This window comes from Pseudoliparis swirei, chromosome 7 (genome assembly GCF_029220125.1).
Source record: "Pseudoliparis swirei isolate HS2019 ecotype Mariana Trench chromosome 7, NWPU_hadal_v1, whole genome shotgun sequence".
Classification (NCBI taxonomy): domain Eukaryota; kingdom Metazoa; phylum Chordata; class Actinopteri; order Perciformes; family Liparidae; genus Pseudoliparis; species Pseudoliparis swirei.
Genome location: NC_079394.1, coordinates 24,403,375 through 24,421,782, shown reverse-complemented (window position 1 = coordinate 24,421,782; position 18,408 = coordinate 24,403,375). Strand labels below are relative to the sequence as shown.

The window sequence follows — 18,408 nt, the reverse complement described above, 5'->3', positions numbered from 1 at the left end:
ATCCGTGGATCTGTTTGGGCGATAAGCAAACTGCAGCGGGTCCATGGAGGAAGGAGGAAGGCGCCAGATGTAGTCCTTTATCAGCCTCTCAAGCATTTCATGACCACCGAGGTGAGGGCCACCGGTCGGTAGTCATTCATACATGCTGGAGAAGCATTCTTGGGCACAGGGACAATAGTGGATCTCTTGAAGCAGGCGGGGACCACGGACTCAGCCAGGGGAGAGGTTGAATATTGTGGTGAACACTGGAGCTAGCTGGTTGTTGCACAGGTCTTGAGTAGTTACCCAGATATGCCATCTGGACCTGCAGCTTTCCTGGTGTTCACCCTCAACAGAGCCCTCCTCACACTGTGCTCGGTCACAGAGGTGTGTATCCCCAGCGGTAGAACTCACCTCAGCACGCTAAGTGTGTTGTTGTTGGCGAGCTAGCGCTGTTGTTGCTAGCCTCAAACCGTGCATAAAATGTGTTCAGGTCGTCCGCTAGGGATGCGTCGGCACTCACCATTGCGCGGGGTCTGCTCTGGTAGTTTGTGATAGTCCGTAGCCCCTGCCATAGGCGCCTATGTGTGTGTGTGTGTGTGTGTGTGTAGGTTTTGGACCTCAACCAGACATCGTTTCCTTCCTCCCTTTCTTGCCTTTCCCTCGAGACCTTTATGAATGTCAATCTGGGAAGCAACAGGAAGTGAGGAAAACTAAATAAAATAATTTAAAGTCAATGGAGAAATGAAATGTTCTTTGCTTCTAAATTACTGTCTTGACATAATTTAAATCAAAAGCAGGCCGGTCCAAAACTGAGAGAAATCAACAAACCAGTCAGATCATTTTTAGCAAAGACACAACCAAGTGACTGGTTACAAAGAAAACACACACACACACACACACACACACACAGGGCGGCCATTGTCCTGCCAGGTACAAGTCGGCGCCTTCTGATTACAGTTTGTTATGACTAATGTTCAGGGTTCCATGCATTGAGTAATACTGCGACAAGCTTATTTAGCATGAAAACACTCCCTGTTTTTTCACAGTTTGTATTGGAGTGGATCTGATTTATTCCATAAGAACAACAACATGGCAACAGGATACAACACAAACCACTGTTATTATTATTGCTGAAGAACCTGTTCAGCAGTGACTGCGAGGACATCGTAACCGTCTCCTTCTGATTTTACCTTTCCATTTTTCAAAATAAAAAGTTCTAAAAAACTGTTCTAAAAAACACTAATAAAAACACTTTATAACAAATTAGTAAGCACTGTTACCTGTAAAAGTAGCCAACTATTGAGTTAGGTATGTACGGTATGTTGAATTATGTAATCTTCTTTTATTTTTAGAATTTCTTCACCCAGTTTTATGTGTCAGAACACACTTTATGTTTACAACTATGCTTCATCTTTTTGAGATAGAGAGAGAGAGAGAACAACCAGCCTATGATTCATTCTGTAGCATTCAAATTATTGAACAATTATCATTGAGGATTAGTTGATCTGAACAAAACAACCATTATGACAAAGAAACTCAATAATCACATTGTCGTATCACAACTTGTGGGTCCCAACTAGCGTTACCCAAGAAGAAGAACAGACGTGCCTGCTCGCTCAACACGTATAAGCTGGTTATATGCAATAGCTATTTTGTATTTCTTATTTTCCTGACTCTGCTTCTCCATAAATAAAGAATAAAGCAGCTATACAGCAGGTATCCCGAACTGCATCATCACAAAGCGGTTTGCATCACTAGCATTAGCCGCGGAGCAGCGTGATGGTATCGATCCCGTTAACGTCTCTTAAACAACCGACACACGGCGGTCACTCGGTTAGCCCTCATCCCGACAGCGTGTATCTTTACAAGGGGGACAGCGTACTTAAATTGGACGGACTGGGTTAAATGTATTAAAATGAATAATGACATTCCCATGCCAGCCAGCACCCCACCAACACGCAGGACAGGCCACTGGTGTTTGGGAAAAACACGGCTAACGTTAGCTCCGGGGTCCTGTCAGCGGCCATCTACGGACTGCCGTTAAAAGTTCATAAAACACATCAACATTATAACACCAACATTACCTCAGGAGCAGCGAGGAATGCCTCTCAGTGCTGTTGAATATGCCGGCTGAATATATCCAATATTCAAGTTGTTAAAACGCCCCGCGCTGGTGCCCCGCCGTGTAGTAACACCGATGAGTAAAACCATTCCCAGTGAATCCAGAGGAGGAGGAGGTTGGGATTACTGGAAGAGAGCGAGCAGGCCTCTGATTGGCACTCGTGCTGACCAATGGGCTTCCACTACACGTTTCTTCTTCTTCACGGGGCAGAAGGCGTTGTCGTGCTGCATTAACCCTCCTGTTATGTTCGTTTCTTACTTACAGCCGTGATGTTCCCGGGTCAATTTGACCCGGTTAATGTTGAATCATCCAAAAGTGATCAGAAACCAAAACATTCTAAAAACTATAGTTTGTACCTCATCACCAACAACATTACTAACAATTAAATCAGTTTTTAGTGGAATTGAGTTATTTGCCCCTCCATAGATCAGAGTTCAATCAGGATCACTCACTCGTTTTTAATGAAAAATACATGTTCAAACTATTTTTTAGGTACATTGAAAAAATCGAAATCTAAATTGCATTAATCTACCATAACATGTATTTTCTCCTAAATTTTATTTGCATTTTGTAAGTTTTTTTTTTTCATGGGGTGATGTAGATAAATAAAGATGAGACACCTGTGCTGTTCAGGGTCATAATGACCCGCCCACTAAAAATCAAGCCAAATGAGTCATAAAGGATTTGTATTGAAAGTAAACGTTAGTTATGTTTATTTTTAGTGTTAAGATGCATAAATTATATGATAAAAGATGACCAAAGGCCAGCACACAGTCATCCTCTTGGTGCAGTCGTATGTATCTGCAGAGTGTAATGTTGTAGGACTTCTCAGCAACCATTTTGTATGTTTGGCCCCTCCCCTGATACGTGTGAGTGGAGTTTTCACGCAGGGAAAAATAAAGGTTCCGTCAAAATAGTATGTATTTCTCGCACAGGTGCGGTCGTTAGAAAGAGAATGTGTGTGGGTCTGAGATTGGGATGAGACAGGGTGTGTCTCTCCCAGTCAGATGACAGTATATTAGAAGTACTATACTACATATTTATTAGTTGAGACATGAAAGAAACCCTCACATTAGTGTCCCATGTCCAATAAAGGTGTATTTAGGGGGAAAGTTAGAAGATGATAAACATGGTCTGTAAAGTGTGTGTGTGTGTTGGTGTCTGTGCGTGTGTTAGTGTGTGTGTTGGTGTGTGTGTTGGTGTGAGTGTGTGTGTTGAAACTTGGTGGGAGGGAGTAAGAAAGACTGCCCTACATTTACAAAGAAAGAAATAGTCTAAGCGTGACTCTTTGGTGACTTTTAGCCTTCACTTTCTGGCGGGTCAAATTGACCCGGAACATCATCTCTGTTATATAAACCTGCAGGGGGTTTGCAAATACATGATATTTTTTTAGTATTTTTTTTTACGTTGATTACACTAAATAAGGTAAGCAGAAGAAGTTTTATACAGAAAAAGTACTTAGAAGTATTTTTCCTAGATTTTCAAACTTTGAAACGGGTCAATTTGACCCGCAACATAACAGGAGGGTTAAGGTCATACCGGAAAAACGGGTTTTCCATTTTTTAATTCAGGGTCCCGATCAGAGGTGAGACACCAATCCAAACTTCCCCAAACTAGGGATGCTCATTTCCAATACAACGACCCCTTGTCGTTTCTAACACGTGACACGTTACATCTAAATGCACCACATGACCAGTTGATTATGATGTTTAATAAACTACACAACGTTGACGAACTTCAAATAATTACGGAATATACAATCAGGGCTTGGTGACACTTAATACTTCTTACGACATTAATACTGATGTTAAAAGGGACGTACTACGTTCCACTTAAATAATTAAGGGCTACATGAAACCAAACTCCCCTTTTCTTTTGTTTGTTGGTGTAGAGTTGTTTCCCCCCTGATGTATTAATCTAGATAACACATAAACTAAGATACACCTTGATGGATCCCCTGGGTGGAAAGTGGCATGTAAGAGCAGCACAAGATAAGGCTGAGACTAATAACTGTTTATAATAAAAGTAAAAATTATTGACAAATAAGGAAATTCATTAAAAACAATGATACTACACAGTACAGTAGATTACAATATGGTGCATGTGCAAATATATATGCAAATATGCTTGTGCAGAAATAATGTAGAATAACAATACCATATCATCATATGATTCTGAAAGCTGATCAAAGTTAATATCAGTCGAGTTTCATCAATAGTACTTACCAAATGTGTTTTTTTCCTTTTTGGGGATTCTATATTTCCTTATGAATGCATAGTTCATCATGCTCTCGTTATATGAATACTTTCTGTCATATATTGAATGTGTTGTAACTCTGTTATGTTTTTTATTTTGTTCACATGACATATATTGTACTGATAGAGGGATCCTCCTCTTTTGCTCTCCCGAAGGTTTCTTACCTATTTGCTCCCCGGGAGTTTTTCCTGAACCACTGAGGCAAATATGTAATTTGGGCTATACTAAATAGATTTAATTGAATTATATACATCCATCACATTATAAAACAAATAATGCCTTTAGTGTTAAAATGAATTATGTATTTAATATTATTATTACGTACAACAACAACAACAACACGTATTTTACACTTTCCCTCTCCATAAATGCTTTGATGTGAGTTTGAAACACAGCATTCATAATCTGCTTCCCTTTTCTGACATGGTCAAGACTTTCCACTCAAAGAGGTCTCCGATATTGTGCATGTCTCTTACGTCTCCCCTCCAGTAGGGGGCAGCAGCGCTCCGGGAAAACTCACACACAACACGGTGAAGAAGAGATGTGGGCGTGGCTTCACTGACGCAGCAGCGCCACTTTTGAGCGCTTGTCCTCCACATCGTCAACAATAACACAAGTTGTCAAACTGTGGCGAGGACCAATCCGAGAGAAGCGAGCCACGGGGATACAGCCTCCAGCCGTACGGGGAAGGTAACATAACTGTATGCAGTTGTTGTATGATAACATATACAGGCATGAGAATCCCTCACCTTTCGGCGAAATTCGCCGTTTTGAAACCAAAATAGGTGACTTACGTGAATCGTGTAGATCCGGAGTTTTTGTTTTGGGGTAGGGGGGGGGGTCAATTGGCCGGCCGGCGTTTATGAGATTGGAGTGGGACGCGGAGAAAGTGTGAAGTGTTGCTCTTCGCAATAAAACATCTTTGATGGGACGTGTCGCGTCTCGGCCAATCAGCGTCAAGATGTCTTCAGCGTTTGGTGGTTTAGGTTAGCTTGAATGTTAGCCGCTACTTCTGCTGCTGTCGCGCTGCACGGTGGAGCGATGCTAACAAAGTACCCGTACGTTAAGAGCGATGTGATTTAGCATATTTTTAGTCTCAATACTTCATTAAAAGAGCGATCAGAGCGCACGCGCTGCTCCGTGTCGAGCTGTTTGCACGCGCAGCGCTCACAGCGAGGGGCGTTAAGTGGCGGAATTTTCGGCTTTAAAAATAAAAATAAAAAAGATGCCAGAAGTGAAATGTTTAAGTTCAGTCTGTAAAGTTCTGTAACTCTACAGCTGCTCTTCCTGATGAACTCTATCCTCTGGTCAGAGACTAGCGGCCTCATAGTGTATAATCATTGATCAATGCTATGATGGTTCCATGTAGTTTCATTAATATCTTGCTGTATTAATACTAATATTACTGCTATTTGTTAAGTGTTGAAAAAGTTGGTAAAAACCATACAGATATTTTATTTATTACTATTATAGATAAATATACCAGTATCGTATTTATGGTATACTGTTTTTATGGTATTGTATCATGATATTTATGGCAGGTATGGTATAGAACAGACTTACTCAACAGGCGGCCCGCGGGCCGCATCCGGCCCGCGGACGCTTATTTTGTGGCCCCCGACATGCCTGGTTATAAATGCATAATAATTATCAGGGTTTTTCCTGCATAGAGAAAATTTGGGCTCGCCTAAGCCGTTTTCACGAGCGCCTATGACAAAAAAAAGTCTGCGATGGAAAAAAATAAAAAAATAAAAACTGTGTTCATCAGGTGCATGTCAGCGAATATAATTAGCCAACCAAAATCGTGTGAAAATTAGGTAGTAATAAATACAGTGAATAAAATGGTACAAATATATGTTAATAATAATTTGTGGCCCTTTGCACCTGTTGTGGTTTAAATGTGGCCCTCTTGGCCTCCGAAGTTGAGTACCCCTGGTATAGAAGATCGTGACAACCAGGTAGAGGCAGAACAGACTCAAGGACCAGACTCAAGGACCAGACTCAAGGAACAGACTCGAGGAACAGACTCATGACTCAGCAGAGCACAAGACTTGAAGACTTGTTCACGCCAACAACAACAAAAAGGAAGTTGGTTCATGAATGACCATATTATACACAATACTACTATTATTATAGTATTATGGGCCCGATCACTGACTTGGTGTCAGAATGGAGGACCTATAGATTATCATACAACGTCCAACATCGATGTTCGTGGAAGTCACCACCAGCATCCCGCGCGCCTATCCTCCTCACCTTTTTCACCCCTGACCCGTTTTCATGCCTGCATATAGAAGCACAGTGGATACACATGACCGTGTTGGGCTCGAGAGGCTGTGACTCTCCCTCACTAACGACGGTTGCTTGGAGCCTAGCTTGCTAACGCCACTTGTGAAGCTCCCGCTGACTACTCACGTTAACGCTACGCGGTGCTTCTTATACTTTGTTTCTAATTGACGCGAGCCGACCACATTAATTCCAGCTTGTAAATTAGGTTAAGGTTTAACACACGCGACCCGTTATCTTTAAAGGGAGGTCAGCTGTGGACCAAAGAGTGACAGGAGAGGTGTAACGCTAACTAAACTAACCTATCCACTATGCGTGCTTGGACTGTACTGACTGGGATGTCTTCAGGACTGCTACCAACAGCCTGGATGAGTACACAGAGGCTGTAACTTCCTACATCAGCTTCTGTGAGGACAGCTGTATTCCATCCAGCTCCAGGGTGAGTTATAACAACGACAAACCCTGGTTCTGGAGCTCAGGAAGCTAAGACTGCAGAAGGACCAGGCATTCAGGAGTGGGGACAAGGACCTGTACACAGAGTCCAAATACAGGTTTAGCAAGGCGGTGAGAGATGCTAAACGACTGTACTCTGAGAAACTGCAACAGCAGCTCTCAGCAAACGACTCTGCTTCTGTCTGGAGAGGGCTCAGGCAGATCACCAACTACAAGCCCAAATCACCCCACTCCATGAACAATGTGCTTCTGGCAGACGAGCTAAATGAGTTCTACTGCCGCTTTGAAAGACAATGGAGCAGTCCTGAGACAATCCCCCACAGCCCCATCAACAAGCCACAGACCATCAGCCCACCCTCCCCCAGCCCATCAGGGGCTCACACCTCTGGAGCACCCTCCATCAACTCAGCGACGACCCTCGTCATCCTGGAGAGAGACGTCAACAGGCTGTTCAAAAAGCAGAACCCCCGCAAAGCAGCGGGCCCGGACTCCGTCTCCCCCTCCACCCTGAAGCACTGTGCTGACCAGCTGTCTCCGGTGTTCACCGACATCTTCAACACCTCCCTGGAGACATGCCACGTTCCAGCCTGCTTCAAGGCCTCCACCATCATCCCCGTCCCCAAAAAACCCAAGATCACAGGACTCAATGACTACAGGCCCATCGCCCTGACCTCTGTGGTCATGAAGTCCTTTGAACGCTAGGTCCTGTCACCTCAAGACCATCGACCCACTCCTGGACGCCCGGGAGTTCGCCTACAGTGCCAACAGGTCTGTACGCAGTCAACATAGCCCTTCACTAGATCCTCCAGCATCTGGACTCCCCAGGAACCTACGCCAGGATCCTGTTTGTGGACTTCAGCTCTGCTTTCAATACAATCATCCCGTCCCTGCTGCAGGACAAGCTCTCCCAGCTGCACGTGCCCGACTCCACCTGCAGGTGGATCACAGACTTCCTGACCGACAGGAAGCAGCACGTGAGGCTGGGGAAACACGTCTCAGGCTCCCGGACCACCAGCACGGTTCCCCAAGGCTGTGTTCTCTCCCCTCTGCTGTTCTCCCTGTACACCAACAGCTGCACCTCCAGTCACCAGTCCGTCAAGCTCCTAAAGTTCGCGGATGACACCACCCTCATTGGACTCATCTCTGGTGGGGCGAGACCGCCTACAGGTGGGAGACTGACCACCTGGTGACCTGGTGCAGCCAGAACAACCTGGAGCTCAACGCTCTAAAGACAGTGGAGATGGTTGTGGATTTCAGGAGGAATGCAGCCCCACCCGCCCCTCATCCTGTGTGACTCCCCCGTTGACGCTGTGGAGTCCTACCGCTTCCTGGGCTCCATCATCTCCCAGGACCTCAAGTGGGAGCTGAACATCGGCTCCATCACCAAGAAGGCCCAGCAGAGGATGTTCTTCCTGAGGCAGCTGAGGAAATTCAACCTGCCAGGGAAGATGATGGTACAATTCTACGGCCATCGTTGAGTCCATCATCTGCTCCTCCATCACCGTCTGGCACCCTGCAGCCACAGCCAAAGACAAGCGCAGGCTGCAGAGCATCATCCGCTCGGCCGAGAGGGTTATCGGCTGCAATCTGCCTTCCCTCCAGGTCCTGTTCACTTCCAGGTCACTGAAGCGGGCCAGAAAGATTGTCGCTGACCCTCCCACCCTGGACACTCCTGTTCGAGTCCCTCCCTCGGGAGGAGGCTGCAGTCCATCATGACAAAGACCACCGCCACACCAAAGTTTTTCCCGTCGGCGGTCGGGCTCATCAATGGACCCGGGACTGACTGACTGTCACCCCCAGGACTACCACCTCTTCTTCCACCTTCCTCTCTCCTCCTTCTTCCCGCTCCTTCCTCTTCCTCCCACTCCTCCTCCCTCCTCCTTCTTCTTCCCTCCTCCACACACGTCACTTTAACATGCACTTTAACTAAAACACACCACTTGAAGCACACACCCAAACACTTCACATTATTTGTTGTCTTTCTGTCGTGTTGATTGTTGTTTGTTTGTCATGTCCAAATGTTGCACCTTCCACCAAAAAAAAATTCCTCGTTTGTGTAAACATTCCTGGCAATAAAACTGATTCTGATTCTGAGAACTTGGCAGTTTGCTTGAATAGTCTGCAGTAATTTATGGAATTACAGAAATGAGAAAAAAAGGGTAGAAACTAAAAGTACATAATTCAAACAAATAATTGAGGGGCTAATCCTGCCTCTCTAGCATCAGGCCACATGTTGTCATCAACATCACATCTCATGTTCTCTCTTGCCACCTGGGGAGAACCTTCTGGAGGGCCTGATCCATCCCTGGCAGTCCTCTGGACTCGTGTCCTCACATCCGGCACGCATGGCTTCCAAAGAGACATTTGGTCCTGTGGGTGGTGACCAAACACTTGGTTCACGACATTACATTCCATGCTCTATAAGTGGAGCCCTTATTCCATCTGGGGCCTTCTGATATTCCTCTCCTTTTTGAAACTGCCTCAAGGTGGAAATATTTTACTTCTGCCAATATGATGAATCATTTGTAGGTTGTTTGCTCCACACAGCACTTTTGTAACTGTGGGTGTCATAAACATTGTCGCCTCTAGGGTGTCCCAATTCCAAACTAAATCTAACCCAGTTTAGTAAGTACTGTTTTCATATGGGAATAAATGCTATAATTGCTTGACAACACTGTAATTAGTTTAATACTGTAATTGTACACACATGTATCTGAAAATCCTAAAAATGTGACTGGGAAAATATTTATTTTTTTCCTTTACAGACAAGGTCCTAATTAAAACCGTCCTAGAGCGAGTGCTGATGACCGCTGACGGACAGTCACCCGAGGTGAGTGTCTTCAGCTAATGCCGTCAGTCGGCGTCTGAATGACTGAGGGGTGGACTGGCATGATGCGGTTGTGTCTTCCTCATGTCGTACCGCAGTTCTGCTGGATCAAGCCTGCAGCCTCGGAGCCACAGAAAGCTTCCGGTCCAAAGAGGCGAGCGCTACCCGGCACAGTCCGAGGGAAGACGACATTTAGGAAAGGTATACATTGTTATCTTGTTTCTCACATTGCTACTTCACAGGCAGCTGTCTGTGATTTCAAACAGACGGACAACACGTATTGTATTGTTCCTGGTGCGGCCACACAATCATCCTATAGAAATATATATCTTTTCTTTTGTGTTAACATTTACTCCAGCTCTTCACCAGGCTCTTTAAATCTCTAATATTGTGGCTGTAAGTGTTTTAAAAAGGTTCATTTTCCCAACACTGAACTAAACTGTCTCAGTTGCTAACTTTAAACAATCTTAGATTTTCAGACTCCATAACTGACGAGGTTTAAATGCACATCGTCTGGTCTCTAGCCTGTGAACACAACCTTCAGTTCTTTTGAGATAGATTCTCTCTCTCTCTCTCTCTCTCTCTGGTGCAGCCGCTCGTAAAGGACCATCTCCTGTGGGACGGAGTTCCGGCGATGCTCAGACCCAGAAGCCCTCGGCCCGCTCCGGTCCCGTGCCGTGGCGTGCTGCTGCACGAGCTGGACGTCAGAGGTGAGGAGCTCATAAATGTAACCCATCGTAGTTATTATTTTTTCGGCTGCTTTTATGAGACGCGTCTCCTCAAGCAATCCAGAACTACACCTCCTTCTGTTTACAAAGTTTTCTCCAGGTATCGCTCAGTGCGTCGAAGACTAACATTACGTTTCATGGACTCTTTTGTTGCAGAGGTCTGCCTCCTGGAGAATGTGTGACGGATCAGAGCTTTCAGGTGGGTTTCCAGTGTATTGCTGTAGAAATGAATGAAAGCATTGTGACATGGATCAGAACCCCCTCCTCTCTACCTCCTTCTGTTTCATGGATTGTGGAGGTCTGGATCGTGGTCCATGCCTGCGACTAACTATTCATACATTCATACTCATTGAATGTGTTGTAACTCTGAAATGCTTCCTTATGTACACATGACATCTATTGTTTCTATTCTTCCATTTCTTCCCCTGAAAAGGTTTTTTCTATTTCTTGGGAGTTTTTCCTGATCTGATGTGAGGTCAAAGGTCATCGATGTCGTATGCGTACAGATCGTAAAGTCCACTGAGGAAATTTTTTCTATTTGTGATATTGGGCTATACAAGATAACCTGAAATGAATATAATTTAATTGAACCTGTGAAGTGAAGTCGAACTGTCTTCAACACCATCTGTTGAATTGCATTGGTTTTCTATTAGGGTGCAGCTACCGTGAAGGTCACTGTGGAGTCGGACTCGGAGGGAGAGGAGGAGGACGAGGAAAGCCACGAAGAAGTGGTGGTGGAAGTGGAGAAGGGACCCCCATCTCGTGGTCCCCAGGACAGGAAGTTTGAACACATGCGGGTCAGTCGCGTCGTCATGATCGCAAGACGTGTGTCCAGAGAAAAGCAGAAGCTTCCGGGCTTTGATGGACTTTGAGTGTATTTGTGTCTGTGTGTAATCGCCCTGCAGATGGAGCTCAAGGAGTGTCGCCTGAGGCTGGCAGAGGAGCGCAGGGCCCGACTGAAAGCCGAGTCCAGGCTCATGGAGGTGAGGATGGTTTCAAAGATAGAAGCGTCTGTTGTTTCTTTTCTCTTCCCGTGCACCGGAGTCACCAGTTTATTGATATCGCCTTCGTTTGAGAGATCTTGTCAGAGCCAGAATTTTATGTTGTGACACTGCAGGATCTTAATTCCACCTAAACACTAAATGGCTGGAGGGTCGGCCCGCCGCACTGAAATGGGTTTTGGGTGACGATGTTTTATCCCTCAGTGCTGCGTTGTGTTCATGTAAATTAGGAAACGGGAGACTGGCTTCCAGACGCCGTTTTTATCTTTTTGTGTCGTTTATGTCCAGCACGAGTTGGAGAACGCCCGTCTCCGCGACAACAACCTCTCCCTGTCGGAGGCGCTCTCAGCGTCAGCATCAGCACCGCCCGCCCTCGGTGCTCTTGAAGACGACGCGGTCCTCGAGAGCATCGAGAGTTCATTTACCAGGTTCCACGCTTTCCTGGATCTCCTCAAAGATGCTGGGTGGGTTTTCTTAGATCTGCCCGGAACAACATTTCTCCCTTTTGGCCTTTTGACTGTGCCAGTTTGGTTCTGTGTCTGAAAGAGGGTCTTTGTTTGAATATACAACATTCGGTTTCATTATGCATCTCTCTGGCCATCTTGTTTTTCCATCCTCTTGTTGGGACATGTCGGGTTTTCCCACCAGGAGACCTGTGACTCACCTTGGGCCGATACAAAGTGGTTTGGATTGAATTGAACTACTCATCTTTCCCTTGTCATATTATCTTTTATCTCATTTAGTTTTCACTGTAGCTTTTTTGGGGAAGTCAACAATTTAAATTGTAAATATCTATTCCTACCCTTTTATGTTATAAGTTAAATGTGATGCCTTATAATAGCTCAGTTTGTACAGCGTGCCGAGGTTTACTTAACTTACAAGCATATCATTATTTCTTTCCATTTAAGAAGTAGAACATGTTATGTTCTGGCTCATGAAAGGGTCAGCCTCTCATGGGCCGTGTGGCATTCTTACCGTAGGTGCTGGATTTCACTTTCGTTGTGAGGCGCCCTTTATAAACACTGGTCTGTTTGTTCTGGTCCCGTTGGCTTCCTCCTTTTCCAAAACCTGACACTGAGTCCGGTTCAAAGGAGAGTTTCATTTAGACAGGAACACCAGTTTTCTTTAATTGTTATTCTTTGTGTCTACTTTTGATTTGTATTCATTTCTTTGATGGTCGACCTTGTTTTATGAGGCCTTTAAAGGATGCCGGGTTGTTCTGCAACCAAGACCATACGGTGCAGGAAACTGGTGGAGATCAGCCGCTTCCTCTGGGGCCAAAGAAAGAAATTTGGATGAATTTGTCCCTCGTATTATTCCCCTCTATCACATTAATTGTTTTTAATTTGTGAACAGAATCAAACCAGTGTCCTTGCACCAGTCCTGTCCATCACTTAGCAGCACTTCATTCTCATGTGTCAGTTTGTTGTGGCTACTTTAAAAAAAAAATTATGGCGACAATTCTTGTATTAGTATACCCAATTATTATTATTAGAAAATGATTGTATTGCTGCTATGGGTGCATTAAGTCGTGTGTGTGTGTGTGTGTGTGTGTGTGTGTGTGTGTGTGTGTGTGTGTGTGTGTGTGTGTGTGTGTGTGTGTGTGTGTGTGTGTGTGTGTGTGTGTGTGTGTGTGTGTGTGTGTGTGTGTGTATCATTTGTTAACTTTGACCAATTCATCATCTCAAGACCGTTTCCCCGAACACTGCAGTCGTCCTTTTAATGACATTTATGTGCCTTTTACTTTCACTAAAATATATTTATCTTCTTTCTTCTTCTTTTTTAGCCTTGGTCAGCTGGCTTCGATGGCTGGAATCGACAAGTCCGATTTCCCCCCTCCAGGAAGGCCTCAGCTCTCGTCGACAGTCGGACCGTATTCTGCCGGCAATGTTCGGGCAGCGGCCGATGCGTCGTCTTCAATCAGGGTACGCCAGGAAGTGTTCACTGTGTGGTGTTACACCTTCAGCTTCCTGTTTGCATTTAGTTTGTAAACATCACCCTAGAATTCCATATACCGCTACCACCGACTTGCCTCCTTGCCTCCTTGCCTGCAACCCTGATGAACTGCCTGGCGTTTAAAGAGTGTCTTTCAGTTTCATGATGCCTCCCTGCTGGTGCGTCATGTTGACTTCAGCCATCGGGGATCTGTTCCTCATCCGGAGTCGAAATAAGAGTTAAATTTCCCCTCTCTCCCTCTGACCCTCTGTCCTTCTGATCCTCTGACACTCTATCCCTCTGACCCTCTGGCCGTCTGACCCTCTGACCCTCTCTCCCTCTGACCCTCTGACCCTCTCTCCCTCTGGCCTTCTGACACTCTATCCCTCTGACACTCTCTCCCTCTGACCCTCTGTCCTTCTGACCCTCTGACACACTCTCCCTCTATCCCTCTGACCCTCTGACACTCTATCCCTCTGACACTCTCTCCCTCTATCCCTCTGACCCTCTGGCCTTCTGACCCTCTCTCCCTCTGACCCTCTGACACTCTATCCCTCTGACACTCTCTCCCTCTGACCTTCTGGCCTTCTGACCCTCTCTGACCCTCTCTCCCTCTGGCCTTCTGACCCTCTATCCCTCTGACCCTCTGGCCTTCTGACCCTCTGACCCTCTCTCCCTCTGGCCTTCTGACCCTCTCTCCCTCTGACCCTCTGACACTCTATCCCTCTGACACTCTCTCCCTCTGACCCTCTGTCCTTCTGACCCTCTGACACTCTCCCTCTGACCCTCTATCCTCTGACCCTCTATCCTCTGACCCTCTATCCTTCTGACCCTCTCTCCCTCTGTCCTTCTGACCCTCTGTTCCTCTTTCCGTCTGACACTCTGTCCTTCTGACCCTCTGTCCTTCTGACACTGTCCCTCTGACACTCTATCCCTCTGACCCTCTGTTCCTGACCCTCTATCCTTCTGACACTGTTCCTCTGACCCTCTGTTCCTCTGACCCTCTATCCCAGGAGCATCATCAACTAATCATTTCATTCTTATATTTGATGGTGCAACAATATATATATTTTCATTTATAATATTAATTATAGAGAAAATAAATCTGATATTGATACATGAATTTAATACATTTGACCGACTGTATAAAAGGTTTATCACAGATTTGAAGATGTCTATTTTTGATGCCACCAAGTTCTCATTCATAGGGCTCCGTTTAGGGGGCGTATCCCATAATGCCGCTCATACTTCTCAGAGAACCGGGGTTACACAAATAAGTTTCAAGGTTTTATTTGCCATTTGTGCCAAGACCAACAGTCCAGACCCATCGGAACGCTAGTGCAGGACTCTCCGAGTCAACAGTTTAGAAATAACACGATAATAATAAGAAAAAAAATACAAAATATAAAAGGAAACACTGTACAGAAGGTGGTAATATGGACAAGAAGAAGAAAGGTGCTAGTATGTACATTTTTGGATACATTTTTTAATTACAGATAGTAATTACATCTCACATATTGCACATGCTAAGTGGAGTGAGGTAGTGTTGGGTTATTACTAGGGCTGTCAATCGATTAAAAAAAATTAACTAATTAATCGCACATTTTGAAATTCATTAATCGCGATAAATCGCGATTAATCGCAGTTAAAAGTTCATTCTTTTTAAAGACCAAACTTCACACAGAGCTGTGTTTTCAAAGTGGCTCCTACCTATAAAGTGCCAGCGAGGTATTTAATATTGTGGATGATAAATTGTTTCTTCAGTGAAACATCAGATTAGTAAAAAAAAAAAGTATATTGAGACACCATTGGTCCTGTCATCTTTAACATTGAACAACAGCAGAACCAGTGGCCTTGGTAACTGACTGACATTCACATGTCAAATATGTCAAATATGTTAAATTCACCTTTTAAAGGCGTTTGCATATGACACATACCCACGTGTGTTATACATCAAACATTCCAGAACAATCTCAGCTCTATTCAATGAGGCTCAGTTGTCCTGGTGCCGTGTTCTCTGCTCTCTGACTGACAGGCTGCTATAGAGCCTCACCTGTGAGGTGGGAGGTCCTTTGTGATTTACTGAGTGTTCATTGGTTGTTCTTTCCCCAAAATGTTGACAGACAAACGGATTGACCAATCACGGTGAAGGTTTCGTGTGACGAGTTCTTTCGCGCGCGTCACCGACACGTCGCCCCTCCGTTCATCTGTGTATCAGAGGGGGAGACGGGAGGAAGGAGGAGCAGGAGGAAACCCGACTGATTCATCCACGAGTTAAACTGATTTATGCTCCTTATTTTCGCGGAGAAATAATTGTTTTTTAAACGGAAACAGTGTTAAACCGTACTGCCGCGGTTTGACACTCGGTTTGAGTTTAAAAACTTCAACGAACACCGGAAGTAAACAAAGTTGCGTTAATTGCGTTAAAATATTTTAGTGCGTTAACGCGGCCAAATTAATCTCATAGATTAACGCGTTAACGCTGACAGCCCTAGTTATTACACATATTTAAAAAGGTTTTGTCAACCTAAACATTTTGAGTATTGCCTATATCAGGGGTCGGGAACCTATGGCTCTTTTGGTGACGGCATATGGCTCCCAGACAATTTTGAAATCTCCGCCCGCCCCCCTGTAATTTTCTCTATCGCGCCAGATTACAGCAGAAGTAATTTAAGGTCCCTTTCTTAAAGACGCCCCCCCCCCCCCTAGCATCATGCAGCACCAGAAGTCGCATTAAAAGCAAGACATATTTAATTTATTATACGTTAAAAATACTATATGGCTCTCAATGAAATATAGTTAGAAATATTTGGCTTTTATGGCTCTCCCAGTCAAAAAGGTTCCTGACCCCTGGCCTATATTATTGGTTCTTCTGGTGATTTGTAATGGTTCTTAAAAAGGTTCATTCATAAATGTGTCTGTTGACTCATCATGTCTCTCTTTAGGTGGGCGGCGTGTTGCCCGCTCCCCCAGGGAGACCGGCCGACACCACCGCTCCCACACCGCCGTCCTCCGTCAGGGAGTTCTTGCGTGAAGACAGGCTCCGAGATGTGACCCTCAATCGGGCCTCTGGACCTGCACGATACCCTGGTGTCGACGGCGTTGACGGAGAAGAGGAACCCGACACGTATTCAAAGCTTGAAAGCCAGCGTGACTCGGGTTCAGAGCGCAGCTTCCGGAGCCAAAGATCCTTCGACGTGGTTCCCTTAAAGTCGACTTTTCGGACTCGATCCGCGGCCGCCCAAGAGCAGCAACGGCAGCGACTCGCACAGGAGCAACGGCTCCCACGGACACAGCTACAGCAGCAGCTACGCTCACAGCCGCTCCTCCCACGAAAGCGGGACCCGCGGGGGCTTGTCCGTAAGATCGAGCGTAAGCGACACGACGAGCGACGGGTCCGAGTCGGCGGGGTCGGCGGGGTCGAGGGGCGGGGCGAAGGGAAGGCCGGCGACAGTCGGTCAGGCAGAGTCGCAGGGGCGCGCCGGTCCTGGGAGGGAGGCCGTGGAGCAGATTAGGTCTCTGGGAGGTCAGTCGGATGATGAGTCCTTCTGACCCGCCGACCAGAGGAGTCAGGGAAGCTCCGCCTCTCCGTGATCTCTCCGTCTTTTTGAAGTATATATTTTTATATTTTTTAATCTTCGGGAAAAAGGCGCATGTACATACATTTTTTTAATTCAGTTAAGTGTGGTAGTAGACGTTAGGGTTTTCAAGCCCACCCCCTAACAATCAAGTCTCCGTTTCAGTCTGCATATCATGTGGTAGCTTTTAGAAGAGAGAAAAAGCAGACACAATATTATTTTGATAAATTTTTTGGTGTACATTCCAGGAGGTTACCCTCCCATTGCTGAACGTTTTAAGTTTAAATAAACATGTAACGCAGTGGGACCAACATGTTGTACATTGTGTTGCTTGCCGCCTCTTTTGGTGCCTTTGAGTCCTGAGAGAACTGCGGGAATGATTCTTGTGAGCAGGATGCGTGTTCTTCTGTCGGATGAGGAGCGTTTAATGTTTCCATATGTGCTGCTGTTTAGTTTAGTTTATTAAGGATCCCCATTAGTCTACACCGTAGTGGAGACTATTCTTCCTGGGGTCCAGGCAAAAAACATTACAATACAAATAGATAAAATGCAGTACAGCATGATCAATTATCACAAAAACACGTAGACTTAGAAAACAACATTTACATTAAAGTAAAATAATAATACCCAAATACCTTAAATACCTCAAATAAAAACCTAATCTACTATAATTTCCTTTCTGATTATTGCTGCCTAACCCTAACCCTAATATTGATTCGGGTCAAAATGACCCGAAGGCAACACAAGGGTTAAGTCACTTTTACTTCAAAAACTCAAACCGGTCTGCGTGTGCAAACTTGAATTTTCAAAAAAAGATTATTTATTGTATTTTTCTTTTCTTTTCCCCTTGACTCTTGTGTTTGCGGCTCAACGCCTTGAGTAAGTTATTTTCAAATCTGGCACAAACATGAATTTCTTTATGTAAGAAATTAATTTCGTTTTTGTTTCTCTTTTATCTAAAACCTTGGCGATTCCCAGATGAATCTGAGATTCCCAGATGAATCTGAGAACGCCTTCCCACCCACCCAACCTGTGCCACTGAGCCTCCCACCAGAGGTGGGAGGTACTTCCGAGAAACTCAGGACAAATTACTGCTGGAAGTCACTTCTAGTTATAGACTCTGGTTCGGCGCTCCGTGACGTCACTAGCGACGTCACAGAGATCAAAGGCTGTCTCGACAGCGTCAGTGCCTTCGATCTTGTCGCTAGTGACGTCACGGAGCGCCGAACCAGAGTCTATA

General features: G+C 45.2%; 2 pseudogenes; both read left to right on the top strand.

Moving 5' to 3' along the window:
* LOC130196989 (kelch-like protein 10) overlaps positions 1–18,408 on the top strand; it is a 94,319-nt pseudogene that overhangs the window by 63,459 nt on the left and 12,452 nt on the right.
* On the top strand, positions 9,846–17,362 carry LOC130196992 (centrosomal protein of 78 kDa-like; annotated as a pseudogene).